Raw genomic sequence first — 13,306 nt, 5'->3', positions numbered from 1 at the left:
AAGATGGATGGCGAGGGAGTTCCATGTCTTGGCCGCCAGGTAGGAGAAGGATCTACCTCCGGCGGTGGCTCTTCGGATGCGTGGTACGGCGGCGAGGGCGAGGCTTGTAGAACGTAGCTGGCGGGTGGCGTGTAGAAGGTCAGGCGGTCGTTAAGGTACTTGGGGCCCAGGTCGTGGAGAGACTTGTGTGAGGAGCCTGAACGTGATCCTCTTGTTGACGGGGAGCCAGTGCAGGTCCTTCAGGTAGCCTGAGATGTGGCTGTGTCGGGGGATGTCCAGGATGAGTCGGGCGGAGGCATTCTGGATGCGTTGAAGTCTTTTCTGTAGCTTGGCTGTGGTTCCGGCGTAGAGGATGTTACCGTAGTCCAGTCAGCTGGTGACGAGTGCCTGGGTGACCGTCTTCCTAGTTTCGGTCGGGATCCATCGGAAGATATTGCGGAGCATGCGTAGGGTGTTGAAGCATGATGAGTAGATGAGGTTGACTTGTCTGGTCATCGAGAGGAAGGAGTCCTGGATGAAGCCCAGGTTGCGTGCGTGGTCGGTTGGCTTGGCAGTGGCGCCCAGGGTGGGGGGCCACCAGGAGTCGTCCCAGGCGGAGGGCGATGGTCCCAGGACGAGGACTTTCGTCTTGTCTGAGTTCAGTTTCAGGCGGCTGTTCTTCATCCACTCGGCAATGTCTTTCATCCCTTCGTGTAGGCTCGTTCTGGCAGTGGCGGGGTCTCTGGTGAGGGAGAGGATCAGTTGGGTGTCGTCGGCGTAGGAGATGATGTTGAGGTTTTGCTGGCGTGCGATGGTTTCAAGAGGTCTCATGTAGACGTTGAAGAAGGTGGGGCTGAGTGATGATCCTTGCGGTACGCCGCAGATGACTTCAGTGGCCTCGGATCGAAACGGGGGGAGGCGGACCCTCTGTGTTCTACCGGTGAGGAACAAGATGAGCCACTTCAGTGCCTTCTCTTGGATACCGATGTTGCTGAGGCGTTGAACTAGGGTGCGGTGGCAGACCGTGTCGAACGCTGCAGAGAGGTCCAGGAGGATGAGGGCCGCTGTTTCTCCGTTGTCGAGCAGGGTTCTGATGTCGTCGGTGGCTGCGATGAGGGCGGTCTCGGTGCTGTGGTTGGCTCGGAAACCGGACTGTGAGGGGTCGGGGGATCCGTTCGTCTCGAGGAAGGCTGCAAGCTGTTTGTTGACGGTCTTCTCGATGACTTTGGCGGGAAAAGGAAGGAGCGCGATGGCGCGGAAGTTCTTGAGGTCGGTGGGGTCGGCTGTTGGTTTCTTCAGTAGAGCGTTGAGCTCGGCATGCTTCCAGCTCTCCGGGAAGGTGGAGGTGTTGAAGGAGGTGTTGATGATGTCCCGGCGTTGGGGTGCGATGATGGAGTCGGCCTTGTTGAACACGTGGTGGGGGCAGGGGTCCGTTGGAGATCCGGAGTGGATGGTGTTCATCGTGCGGGCTGTGTCTTCGGTGGTCACCATGGTCCAGGTGTGGAGTGTGGCGGTGGGGGGCGTTGGTTCGACGGTTGGGTGCATGTGTGGTGCGCTGAAGCTGTTGTGGATGTCGGTGATCTTGTGGTGGAAGAACGAGGCGAGAGAGTCGCAGAGATCTTATGAAGGAGTGATGTCATTGTTGCCGGGTTGGGATTGGAGAACTCCTTGACGATGCTGAAGAGTTCCTTGCTGTCGTGGGTGTTGTTGTCCAGTCATTCCTTCAGTGATTTCTTCTTGGTGGTGCGGATAAGCTGGTGGTGCTTGTGGGTGGCGTGTTTGAGGGCGGTCATGTTGTCTGTGGTCTGGTCAAGGAGCCAGGCTTTCTCGAGGGTGCGGCAGTTTTTCTTGGAATCCTTGAGTTCGTCGGTGAACCAGGAGGCTTTCTTGCTTCTGGGTCTGCTGGGAGGGTTCTTTAGTGGCGCTAGGTCGTCGGCGCAGGCGGTCACCCACTTCGTGAAGTTGCGTGCTGCTTCGATGGGGTCCGTTGTGCTGGCGGGTGGGTTCTGGCTGAGGGAGGTAGTGAGCTGCTCGGCGGTGATCTTGCTCCAGTTCCTGTGAGGATCCTGTTGTGGGTGGTGGTGGGTCGTGGTTCTTCTGAAGCTGAAGTGGACGCAGCTGTGGTCGGTCCAGTGAAGTCCGGTGGAGTGGCTGAAGGTGATGTGCTTGCTGGATGAGAAGACGGGATTAAGCGTGTGGCCGGCGTAGTGGGTGGGGGTGTTGACCAGTTGCTTAAGTCCGAGGTTGGTGAGGTTGTCCTGCAGGGCGGAGGTGTTGCGGTCCTTGTTGTTCTCCAGGTGGAAGTTGAGGTCCCCTAGGAGGATGTAGTCAGCAGAGCGGAGGGCGTGCGGGCTGATGAAGTCTGTGATGTCTTCGCTGAATTGTGTACGTGGTCCCAGAGGTCTGAGACGAGAGTGCCTCTGAGTGTCGTCTTTGGGTCGGTGTGTATCTGGAAGTGGAGGTGCTCGGAGGCGGCGAAGGTGTCGTTGGAGTCGGTCGTGATGCGGATGGTGTTCTTGTGTACGATGGCCATTGGTTAAAATGTTGTCTTCTGATGGCATTTCTGGGGCTTCAGCAAGAATGGCTAGGTTATCGATGCGCATGAGAGAGTTTATATATAAAATGGTTTACTTACCAGGTAGAGATAATCTCATTGCAGACTGTTTATCAAGATTGCCTGCTCCACTCGAGGAGTGTGAGGAGGACCCGTGGGGTAGCTTTAGTGTTGCCTTGGTGCATGATTCAGGGGCACCTGCTATTAGCAATCAAGAATGGTTGGAGGAACAGGATAAGGATGTGGAACTTAAAAAAAAATTGGAACATATCTGTAAAGGGTGGCCTAGAAAGTGTTTTATTGAAGACAGTATTAAAGCCTTTTGGGAGGTTAGAATGGATTTATCTCTTGAGAAAAACATACTTTTCAGAGGTGATAGAGTTATTCCCCTGTTTTTTTAAGAAAGAATTTTTTTTAGAGCTATGTCATGAAGGACATTTTGGCATTGGGAGGAACACATTGATTGTGAAAAACATGTTTTGGTGCCAGGAATAGATAGGGGGACTGAGAAGTTTGTCAGGAACTGCGAAGTGTGTAATTCTGCGGATAAAACTCTCAGGACGTTAAAACCTTGTATGAGTGAGGGATTAATTCCAGATCTACCATGGGATACAATTGCTGTGGATATTATTGGGGTACAAAAGGGGGTGGTGATGGACGGAGCATCTGAACCAATCAAACACTCACACCCAGTCAAAAGATCTGGGTTTGATCCATCACTGTTCTTTAGCCCAATCTGCCACCCCAGTTCAGACATGGCTATATACAAATCAGTCTGACCCTGTGCCTCATGGGAACAGTCCAGCCCGAACTGCCAAGCCAAGCCTTCAGTGGACCAGAAACAAGCTTCCAAGGACCGGTTTCTGGCATTCCAGCCGTCTTCAGCCCGGCTTACTTGAATCCAGTGGCAAAGTGAGCTAGGGGCTCACGTCTGAGCATACCCTGCCACACTTATGGCGGCCAAAAGCGGTACAAAAGGGGGCGGTGACGGACGGAGCATCTGAACCAATCAAACACTCACACCCAGTCAAAAGATTCGGGTTTGATCCATCACCGTTCTTTAGCCCACTCTGCCACCCCAGTTCAGACATGGCTATATACAAATCAGTCTGACCCTGTGCCTCATGGGAACAGTCCAGCCCGAACTGCCAAGCCATGTCTTCCCTGGACCGGAAAGAAGCTTCCGAGGACCGGTTTCTGGCATTTCAGCCGTCTTCAACCCGGCTTGCTTGAATCCAGTGGCAAAGTGAGCAAGGGACTCATGTCTGAGCATACCCTGCCACACTTATGGCGGCCAAAAGCGGGACAAAAGGGGGTGGTGACGGACGGAGCATCTGAACCAATCAAACACTCACACCCAGTCAAAAGATCTGGGTTTGATCCATCACCGTTCTTTAGCCCACTCTGCCACCCCAGTTCAGACATGGCTATATGCAAATCAGTCTGACCCTGTGCCTCATGGGAACAGTCCAGCCCGAACTGCCAAGCCATGTCTTCCCTGGACCGGAAACAAGCTTCTGAGGACCGGTTTCTGGCATTCCAGCCGTCTTCAACCCAGCTTGCTTGAATCCAGTGGCAAAGTGAGCAAGGGACTCACGTCTGAGCATACCCTGCCACACGTATGGCGGCCAAAAGCGGTACAAAAGGGAGTGGTGACGGACAGAGCATCTGAACCAATCAAACACTCACACCAAGTCAAAAGATCTGGGTTTGATCCATCACCGTTCTTTAGCCCACTCTACCACCCCAGTTCAGACATGGCTATATACAAATCAGTCTGACCCTGTGCCTCATGGGAACAGTCCAGCCCGAACTGCCAAGCCAAGCCTTCCCTGGACTCGAAACAAGCTTCCGAGGACCGGTTTCTGGCATTCCAGCCGTCTTCAGCTCGGCTTGCTTGAATCCAATGGTAAAGTGAGCAAGGGACTCACGTCTGAGCATACCCTGCCACCCTTATGGCGGCCAAAAGCGGTACAAAAGGGGGTGGTGATGGACGGAGCATCTGAACCAATCAAACACTCACATCCAGTCAAAAGATCTGGGTTTGATCCATCACCGTTCTTTAGCCCACTCCGCAACTCCAGTTCAGACATGGCTATATACAAATCAGTATGACTCTGTGCCTCATGGGAACAGTCCAGCCCGAACTGCCAAGCCAAGCCTTCCCTGGACCAGAAACAAGCTTCCAAGGACCGGTTTCTGGCATTCCAGCCGTCTTCAGTCCGGCTTGCTTGACTCCAGTGGCAAAGTGAGCAAGGGACTCACGTCTGAGCATACCCTGCCACACTTATGGCGGCCAAAAGCGATACAAAAGGGGGTGGTGATGGACGGAGCATCTGAACCAATCAAACACTCACACCCAGTCAAAAGATCTGGGTTTGATCCATCACCGTTCTTTACCCCACTCTGCCACCCCAGTCCAGACATGGCTATATATAAATAAGTCTGACCCTGTGCCTCATGGGAACAGTCCAGCCCGAACTGCCAAGCCTTTGGGCCAATTGGGGTAGATGAAAGAATTTGGTTTAGTTGCTATAGATTTATTTTCAAAATGGCCTATTGTGAGATTTGTAGATAAGGTGGACACACATACAGTTTTGAAATTTTTAGACAACATTTTTATTATGGAAGGGTTACCTATCTGTATCCTGACAGATAATGGAGTTCAGTTTGCTTCACATATGGCAGGCAGTTATTTTCAAAAGTGTGGTGTTAAGCATAAAACTACGGCCTTATACAATCCAAGCTTAAATGGCACAGTTGAAAGATTTAATAGGGTAATCAAAGTTGTTATTCAGGCAGCCATTAACAAAAGAATGGATTGGAAGGTTCAGGTTGAAAAGGCAGTGTGATCTTACAGAACAACATCGCAGGCAAGTACAGGATTGTCCTTGTTTGTTATGATGAGAGGGAGATTACCAAAGAGCAAAGTTAATCCAGTTTGGTTGATTAAGGAGAGTTTTATGATAATCACTATGGCACAAAGGATGTGGAAATTGGAGTGGGAGATTGGGTGTGTGTCAGGAAACCTTTTAAAGTACCTAAAGGTGAAAGTGGTTTTGAACCACCCAAACAAATAATTGAAGTTTTGAGGAATGCGGTGAGGTTGAGTGATGGAAGAGTATGGAACATAAAAAGCATTGCTAATAATCCAAAGCAGTGTGGTAATGTGAGTGATGGAGTTGTAAGTGCCCAGGATAATTCTAATGGATGAGGATCATTTTGTTAACAGTTGTTTACAATCTCAAATGGCTGGGGTTAGAAGGGACACTAATGGAGTTGTTGATGACTTTCCTCCTGTTGGTCAGTCTTTCTGTGAAGGGGGAGGAGGGGTTGTTAGTACTAATGCTAACAATGACTTAAACGGTGACAGTGGTGGTTCCAGTGTTGTGGAGCGAGGACATGGAAAAAGAACAAGTGTCTTACCTTCATGGCTTAAGGACTATGTTACGAAATGAACTATGATATTTATTTTTGTTTTGTTTAGTTTTTGTTATTTCCTTTCTTTTTATTATTTTTTTCCTTTCAGTTTTTATTTCTTTGGTTTTCACTCCTCATTGTTGTTTTGTTGGAAGGAGGGGGGATGTGTTATGTTGCTTATATTGTATGCCTTTAAGACTTGTGGTCAGGTTCTAGTTAGAATGTACATGACGCTAGTTAGAATGTATGCTCTTGCATCTTTTGTGTTGGAGGGTCAGTTATACTGGAGCAGTCTTTCATTGCAGCTGCTCCCTGGCACTCACCTGTATTATATTACTTTGCTTAAAGAAAGTAATTCTTCTGACTACAACTTTGGACCATCTTTACACTGCTGCGGCCCAGGCTGCTCCTAACTTTATGAGCCTTAAGTTCCTTTGTGAATCGGGCCCTCAATATTTATGGACAATTCTTGGACCAAATATAGTTAAAACTCCAGCTGATATCTTAACCCCTCCCATGCTTGTGACGGAACCGCTCCGTCACAAGCCACGGGTGAGCTGTGCTTGTCACGGAACGGTTCCGTCAGGGCCCGCTCGCCGCACCTGCGCGGCGCTGATATCGCGCCTGCGCTGACGTTATAATGGGCGGGCGGGTTCGTGACGGAACCGTTCCGTCACAAGCACAGCTCACCCGCGAGCCGTGACGGAGCGGTTCCGTCACTAGTATGGAGCCGCCGCGCGGCCGCCCCACCCTCTTAGCGCTGTGGCGGAATAGCCGCCGCAGCGAAGGAGTTAAAGAACAACATCATGCTAAAATACTGAGGGGCTTATTTACAAGCCCCTTGCACTACTTTTGCGTAATTTTTGACATGGGAAAAATGATGCAAACGTGGCTCAAGGGGCTTGTAAATGAGGCCCTATGTTTATTTGAATCCGCCACATTCTGAACGGCTTGAACATCTTTGCACAACTGAATGAAAATGCTAGCTTCATTCCCTGACAGATTTCCTGTGCAGATGTGAGTGGTTTTGCCATAAAATAAAAAGTAATGGAAGCACGCTGTGTACTTTAAATACCATATTTCGACATCTATGTGTAAAACTTTTAAGCCAATATGGGGTTTGTTTTGTCAATAAATCTCCCTCTGAGAGGCTTTTTCATTGAGCTTCTTTTCACATTTCAAAAGAGGCAGCAGAGCTGCCTGCAACAGTGCCAGCTGAAATTCTCATAGGAAAAATAATGTTCTTGTTTCCTCTGAATATGCCCTTGGTCTATGATCAATGGGCTCCATTTATTTATGTTTACCTAGAAGTATGTTGTTTTTATTTGATAAAGAAAAGTCAATTTGAAACTTACAGTCAGCTGAAAAAAACATAAGACAGCCTGATCACATTATGACATAGCAAACATATAAATCTCTTGTCCAAGGCCTAGCAAACACACACAAATCTCTTCATGTTTTTAGCCTCGGGAGGGAGCAGATGAAAAAAAGATACATTTTGTGCTACTTGCCTGTTGATGCCGTCAAACATTTTAATGCAGTTTTTATTGTTAAGTGCTAGATTTCTACTGACTGGCCGCAACTCTTCATCGCGTGGCTCTTCAGTGTTTTTATATTTTAGGACGCTTCAATCTGATAATGTGACAATTTACCATTGGTCTCCAAAGAGGTTATAATTCTTAAACTAGATTGTTAAAAGGCAGCAGTAAAACCATTATCATTCACTGTGGTGATTCGCAGCCTGAGCTTACAGCAAGTTACCTATAGATCAACATTGAAAAGTATACACTAAGCAAAGCGCTCTCTAACCATGGTGGTCATTATGATTTTGATTTAAGGGCAAAGAGTTACATCCCATGAGCCAGGGTCGATGTTCCTATGAGACAGCTACATTAATGCATAATAATTAAATTAATGACACCCATAAGCAGTAGGTGCCTTGGTGCAGTGAGTGCTGGAAGTTCAAATGTAAGGCATGGGATCACATTGCATAAAGTGAGCACGGGTGACTGTATTGCATAAATTGAGTATTGCTAGAGCTTGTTAGGGCATGGGAAGGATCGCACAGCTGTTTTGATTGGTGTTATTTTTATGTTCTTGCTTGAAAGTTACTTAAGGTAGTTGCTGGAGAAAACACCGTTTATTAGAATTTACGAGAATTTAGGTTTCTTGGGGTGGTAATGTTTGACAAGAAGGTGTATAAATACGCGTGTGCCATTTTATTTTGGGGATGAAGTGTTGCTGTTTTCCTGTGTTGCTGCATTACTACGATGCAAAGTCATTCTGTTGTAGTGTGTTTATTGTGGTGCGTGATGTTTCGTCTGTTGTTTTTAATTGGGCCATGTCAGTTTCGAATTGTCTAGTTATGATGTTTTTCATATGTTATTGTTGTATGTTCTGTTGTTTACATTAGAGATGACAACAAATGATGTTACATTCACAGCCAAAATCAGCACATGACAAACAACCACTTACAACTATCTAAGGTGGTAAAAGAGCACTGCTTGAATTCTTTAAATACTTTACACTCAAAACACACTAAAACTGAGAAATGTAGTACCATTTAAATTAGAACTTGCAATAAAACCTTTGTTTGATAACGTCCACAATCATCACAGTTTTGGCCACACTGATACCTTCAATAGGTGAACAGCTGAGCTGTTTCACTTTAGACTGTGGAAAATGGTTGTTTATCACTGGAACTTTAAAATAAAGTATTTTTGCAGCATTTGTTGACAGCTCTGAAAAAGTAGAGAACACAACACAACATTATAAAATAACATAAAGAAATGAACTAGGCAAAATATATAAAACTAGGAATAACAACAAAAGTCAAACAAAACGCAACACAGCAAATAGAGTACCATGCAGTGAAAAAGTATCGCAAAAAAACAGCACTGAACAAGAACACACCAATCTTTGCCACAACTTCATGCAACAACACAAATGTGCACAACTGTTCTTGCCATGTGTTACCAACTACACAAACCTGACTTGATGATACAGTAGTAAAAAGTGTCTGTACCAAGCAATATCTTACTTACCACCAAGGGCGTCTTATAGCACCAGTCAACCCCAGGAAGTGACTTGCAAATATTTACCAAACAAAATATTAAATCTTTTTGTGACTTTTTTAGTTTAATATGTTTATTTAAGAATACAATTGTACATATTGTATTAACCAGACAAGAAATGAATCCCCTTGAGAGTATCATAGGAATTAACTAACACATAGCCTACAAATTCACAGTAACATTAAGTCTATTACAAACACAAATGTTTACAGTACAAATCATTTATTAAACATAAATAGTTAAAAACAGTTCATAATGCTGTTGAACATATTCTGGTTCCTAAATCAATAGATACAAAACTAAACAATTTACACAATCTACTATGACCTGCACGATTGAAAAGACAGACATAAACTGTAAAACATAAAAATTGTAAAATACAATTTGTACATTCGTGGCTCCCAGGTACTAGCACCTATGTTTTATCATTACAGCATTCGTATATAAACATGAGTGGTGGAGATTTGAATTGTACTGGAAGTGCGTCGACACGTTTCGGTGGTACAAACTGATTAATTCCACCTTTGTCAAGACTTTTCTTAGTTGTCTGTCGTGGCAGGGGGTCTGATACAACACCCTACGATAAACATGCATGTAATTACAATATTGCATATGATCTTTCGTTTTCATAATTACAAAAACAACCTATCGCCTTATGTTTCAAAATCATATTAAATACTAGGCCTAGGGCGTACCCTGCAACCAACCTATAACCAGTGTCTTTATGCTTTCTGATAATACGTAATCTTATGGGTACTCTGGCGATAGGGAACTACAAGTGTGGTACATGCTCTATATGTCCCCACTGTATAGTCAGCAAAAGCATTGAATATAATGGCAAAACAGTCATTCCCCCAACCCTCAATAATTGCCGTAGCCAGAATGTAATTTATCTTCTCCTGTGCCCCTGCAATTTGTAGAATGTGGGAAAGACTAGCAGAGAGTTACGAACACGGGTACTTGAAAATAAATCGTCTATCCAAACTAATAAGTGAACTAATAAGTGCAATGCGCCATTGACCGAACATTTCAAAACACTAAACCATTGACATTGGTTGAAAAAAAAAATAACACGATTATAGGCAATCCGAACACTACAAGTTATAAAGGACTAGGCACTTTGAAGCCATTTTAACCGTATGGTTGGTTTAAATTGGAAGTTCTTCATCTACCAGCGCTCGCAGCACTTCCCTTAATATGAGTCAATTGCGGTTTGTGATAATGACTTTTTTAATTATGTTAGTGTAATACAACCCTTAGTCAAATCAAATCAAATCAAAAAGTCCTTTATTCGGTTTTCATGTATTAGAAAAACCATAAAAGTACATGTACAAAACAGTAATTGCACCATAAAATACTTAAAATATTTCTATATACAGCATAAAAATCAATACAATCATTACATGTTTAAAATACAGACAGAGAATCTACGCTTTTAGAGTCAGATTCTAGAGCACCAATTGGGCAAATAGAAAAACAAAATCAAAATGTATATTTCCTAGTTTAATCTAAATTTGTCCTGTGTCCAATTATATATTTCAGAAATCTGACTACCTGTTTCGCAATGGGTTATTCCTCAAAGAATTGGAGACAGAGAAATGCTGGGCAGCATCTTCGTAAACTCATAGTTTTTAAAATGGGAATTATCCAACGTTTTCTTTTCTCTATGAAAAACTTGCAAAATAGGACAGTGTGCATTGTGGATTGGCTGGAAAGTTCATCACATGGGCAACAAGGTAAACATTTTGTCCAATCATTGGTCCGCGGAAGGGTAACGAAACGATGGAAGGTGTTCATCCTAAATCTTGTTAATAATAACCTTTCACAACTAGTTAAGTTAAAGGTTAGGTATGGCTGAATGGACAAAGTTGTTTGTATCATTAAAATGTGTGGCACTGTTTTTTTGGTAACCTCGTTACTCAATCGCAGCTGCTCTAAGTGTGTAATGCAGACTATTTTAAATGCTTTTCTTGATAGTTCTGCTATCCCTACAGGTGTATGGAAGTATTCTGCCATTCCAAGATCGAATAGGAATTTTTTAATATATGTGATCCACCCTTTCTTGTGAGCATTTTCTAGCATAAGACAATCCTAAATAAGATTTTGACAGAAAGTTGTTTTAGTTGATGTGCATATGCGATGCCATAAGAGAAGAGGTTGAATTTTGATAATATCTGTCAAATATAACAAGCCAAGTTCTATGTGGCATGAATAAGTTGCAGAACCCTGGGGTAGTGCAAGGAGATATCGTAAAAACAAAATTTCCACGTTTTGGATGGAATCCACCTTCCCTTAACCCCACACCCCAGCCCCGTAAATTGCAGTATTTATGCATTTAGCCTGATAGATGTATATCAGTTCTGTTGGGGGACGCTTCCCTAATCTACATGAAAAACGAACTAATGCAGCTGTTGCCATAGTGAACAGCAGTTTTCTGGTCACGATTGCTGGTTTCCACATTTGCCTGTTGTCAATTACAATTCCCAAATAGGGGTATGTCTTTGTACTCTCTAGCTTTGTGTTGTCAATAGAGATTGCTTTTGATCTCTGTGGGTTGGAACCTGACACCATAACATAAGTTTTTTAAATATTGATATGCAAATCTAAATTAGCCATAAAGGAATAGTATCTTTCAAGAGCATGCTGCAATTCCAAGGGGGTTCTGGCTAAAATTACTGCGCCATCAGGTAGAGCAGGGCAGGTATAGGGCGCTTTTTCATTTGTGGTAAGTCCCGGCACCCTTTGTCCATGTCCCGTTCCAGGCCGTTGGTATAAAGTGTGAATAGAAAGGGTGCCAGGATGCAGCCCTGCCTTACTCCCCGCTCCACTCCGAATGGCGCAGTTAATTGCCTCCTGAGACCATACCTCACTCTTGCACTTGCGCCAGAGTATAATTCCCGGAAGAAATTTACTAAAGGTAATTCTACCCCCATTTCCAATATAATGGTCCATAACTTGCTGTGGCTTACGCAGTCAAAGGCGGCAGATAAATCGACATATGCCATATGTAGAACCCCACCCTTAGCATGTACGTATTTGCCGTCAGAAGAGTCAGGTTGAGAACCTGTTCTGTAGTACCGAGACCCTCGCGAAACCCAAATTGTAGGTCTGATAAGATCTTATTCTTGTCAGCCTAAAGCTGGAGGCGGTCGAGGATGACTCGTCCGGCCACCTTCCCCAGCGAGTCGAGCAACGATATCGGAGGATAGCAGGAGGGAGCTTGTCTATCTACCTTTTTAAAGATTGGTACCAGAATACTATCAGACCATGAATCCAATAACCCTACCATGCAGGACGCCTCCGGGACTCAAGTTAAAATAGGGGTCCAGAGTCCCAGATTGAACTTATAGAAATCGACTGGGACCCCGTCTGGGCCAGGAGCTTTTCCACTTTTTCTGGCTGTGAGGGCTAACTCTACTTCGATATGTGAAATGTTGAGGTCAATTGGAAGAGAGGTTACCGCATATGTTCCCCCTTTCTCGTCCGTCGCTTGATGGTCTTCAGATGGAAGACCAAAAATCTGGGCGAAGTGATCTAGCCACGTTTGCTCATCAATGGCCACATAAATTCTTAGTTGTCGTTGTTTTTCTCTAAAAAGAGTGATTTAATTGTTGCCCAGAAGGCAATATTATCTTTCATGGTGAAGCTTTTATGGAGTTTGGCACCATAGTTCAGTTTTCAGATCCCTTTTCCTTGATTTTTTTGCCATATTATACTCTCTTCTGAGGTTGGCTATTTCGTTTTTGTCCCTATTTCTTCTGTGGAGGGCTATCTTTAGTTTGGAATATGCTTTAGTGCATGTTTTATTGAACCAGTCTTTGGATTTGGAGGTTGTATTTCTTAAATTAACACTAAGAGCTTCTTTTACTGATTTTGTTATGGCCAGAAAATTTCTCAGGACCTCCTTGTGTCTGGACAGAGGATCAAGGCATTTTTCGATTGCTCCTAGAGAGTTTTTTACTACTTTTGTAGTAATCTCTGCTGGATCTACTTTTACCCACATTAGCGAAAAGCCGTTTAACCTATCGAGGAATAGGTTTGCTTGCTCAAGAATGCTTAAAGAGTTACCTCTAACTACTTTATGTGGGAACAGCAGCGGGACACTGTTGGGATAGTGGTCATTATAGCAATGTAATGCGTTAAAAAGTTGGATATTCAGGAAGAAAAATTACTAAAGATAAAAATATAATCTATAGTGCTAGATAATCCTCGCCCGTTAAAAGTGGCAGTAAGGGGGATTTGGGCGTTAATGAGTTCATTTACCAAACCCAGCTCCAGC

The sequence above is a fragment of the Lissotriton vulgaris genome, chromosome 6 (genome assembly GCF_964263255.1).
Source record: "Lissotriton vulgaris chromosome 6, aLisVul1.2, whole genome shotgun sequence".
In the NCBI taxonomy this organism is placed as follows: domain Eukaryota; kingdom Metazoa; phylum Chordata; class Amphibia; order Caudata; family Salamandridae; genus Lissotriton; species Lissotriton vulgaris.
The sequence above is the reverse complement of the archived record's forward strand: the minus strand, read 5'-3'. Positions refer to the sequence as shown.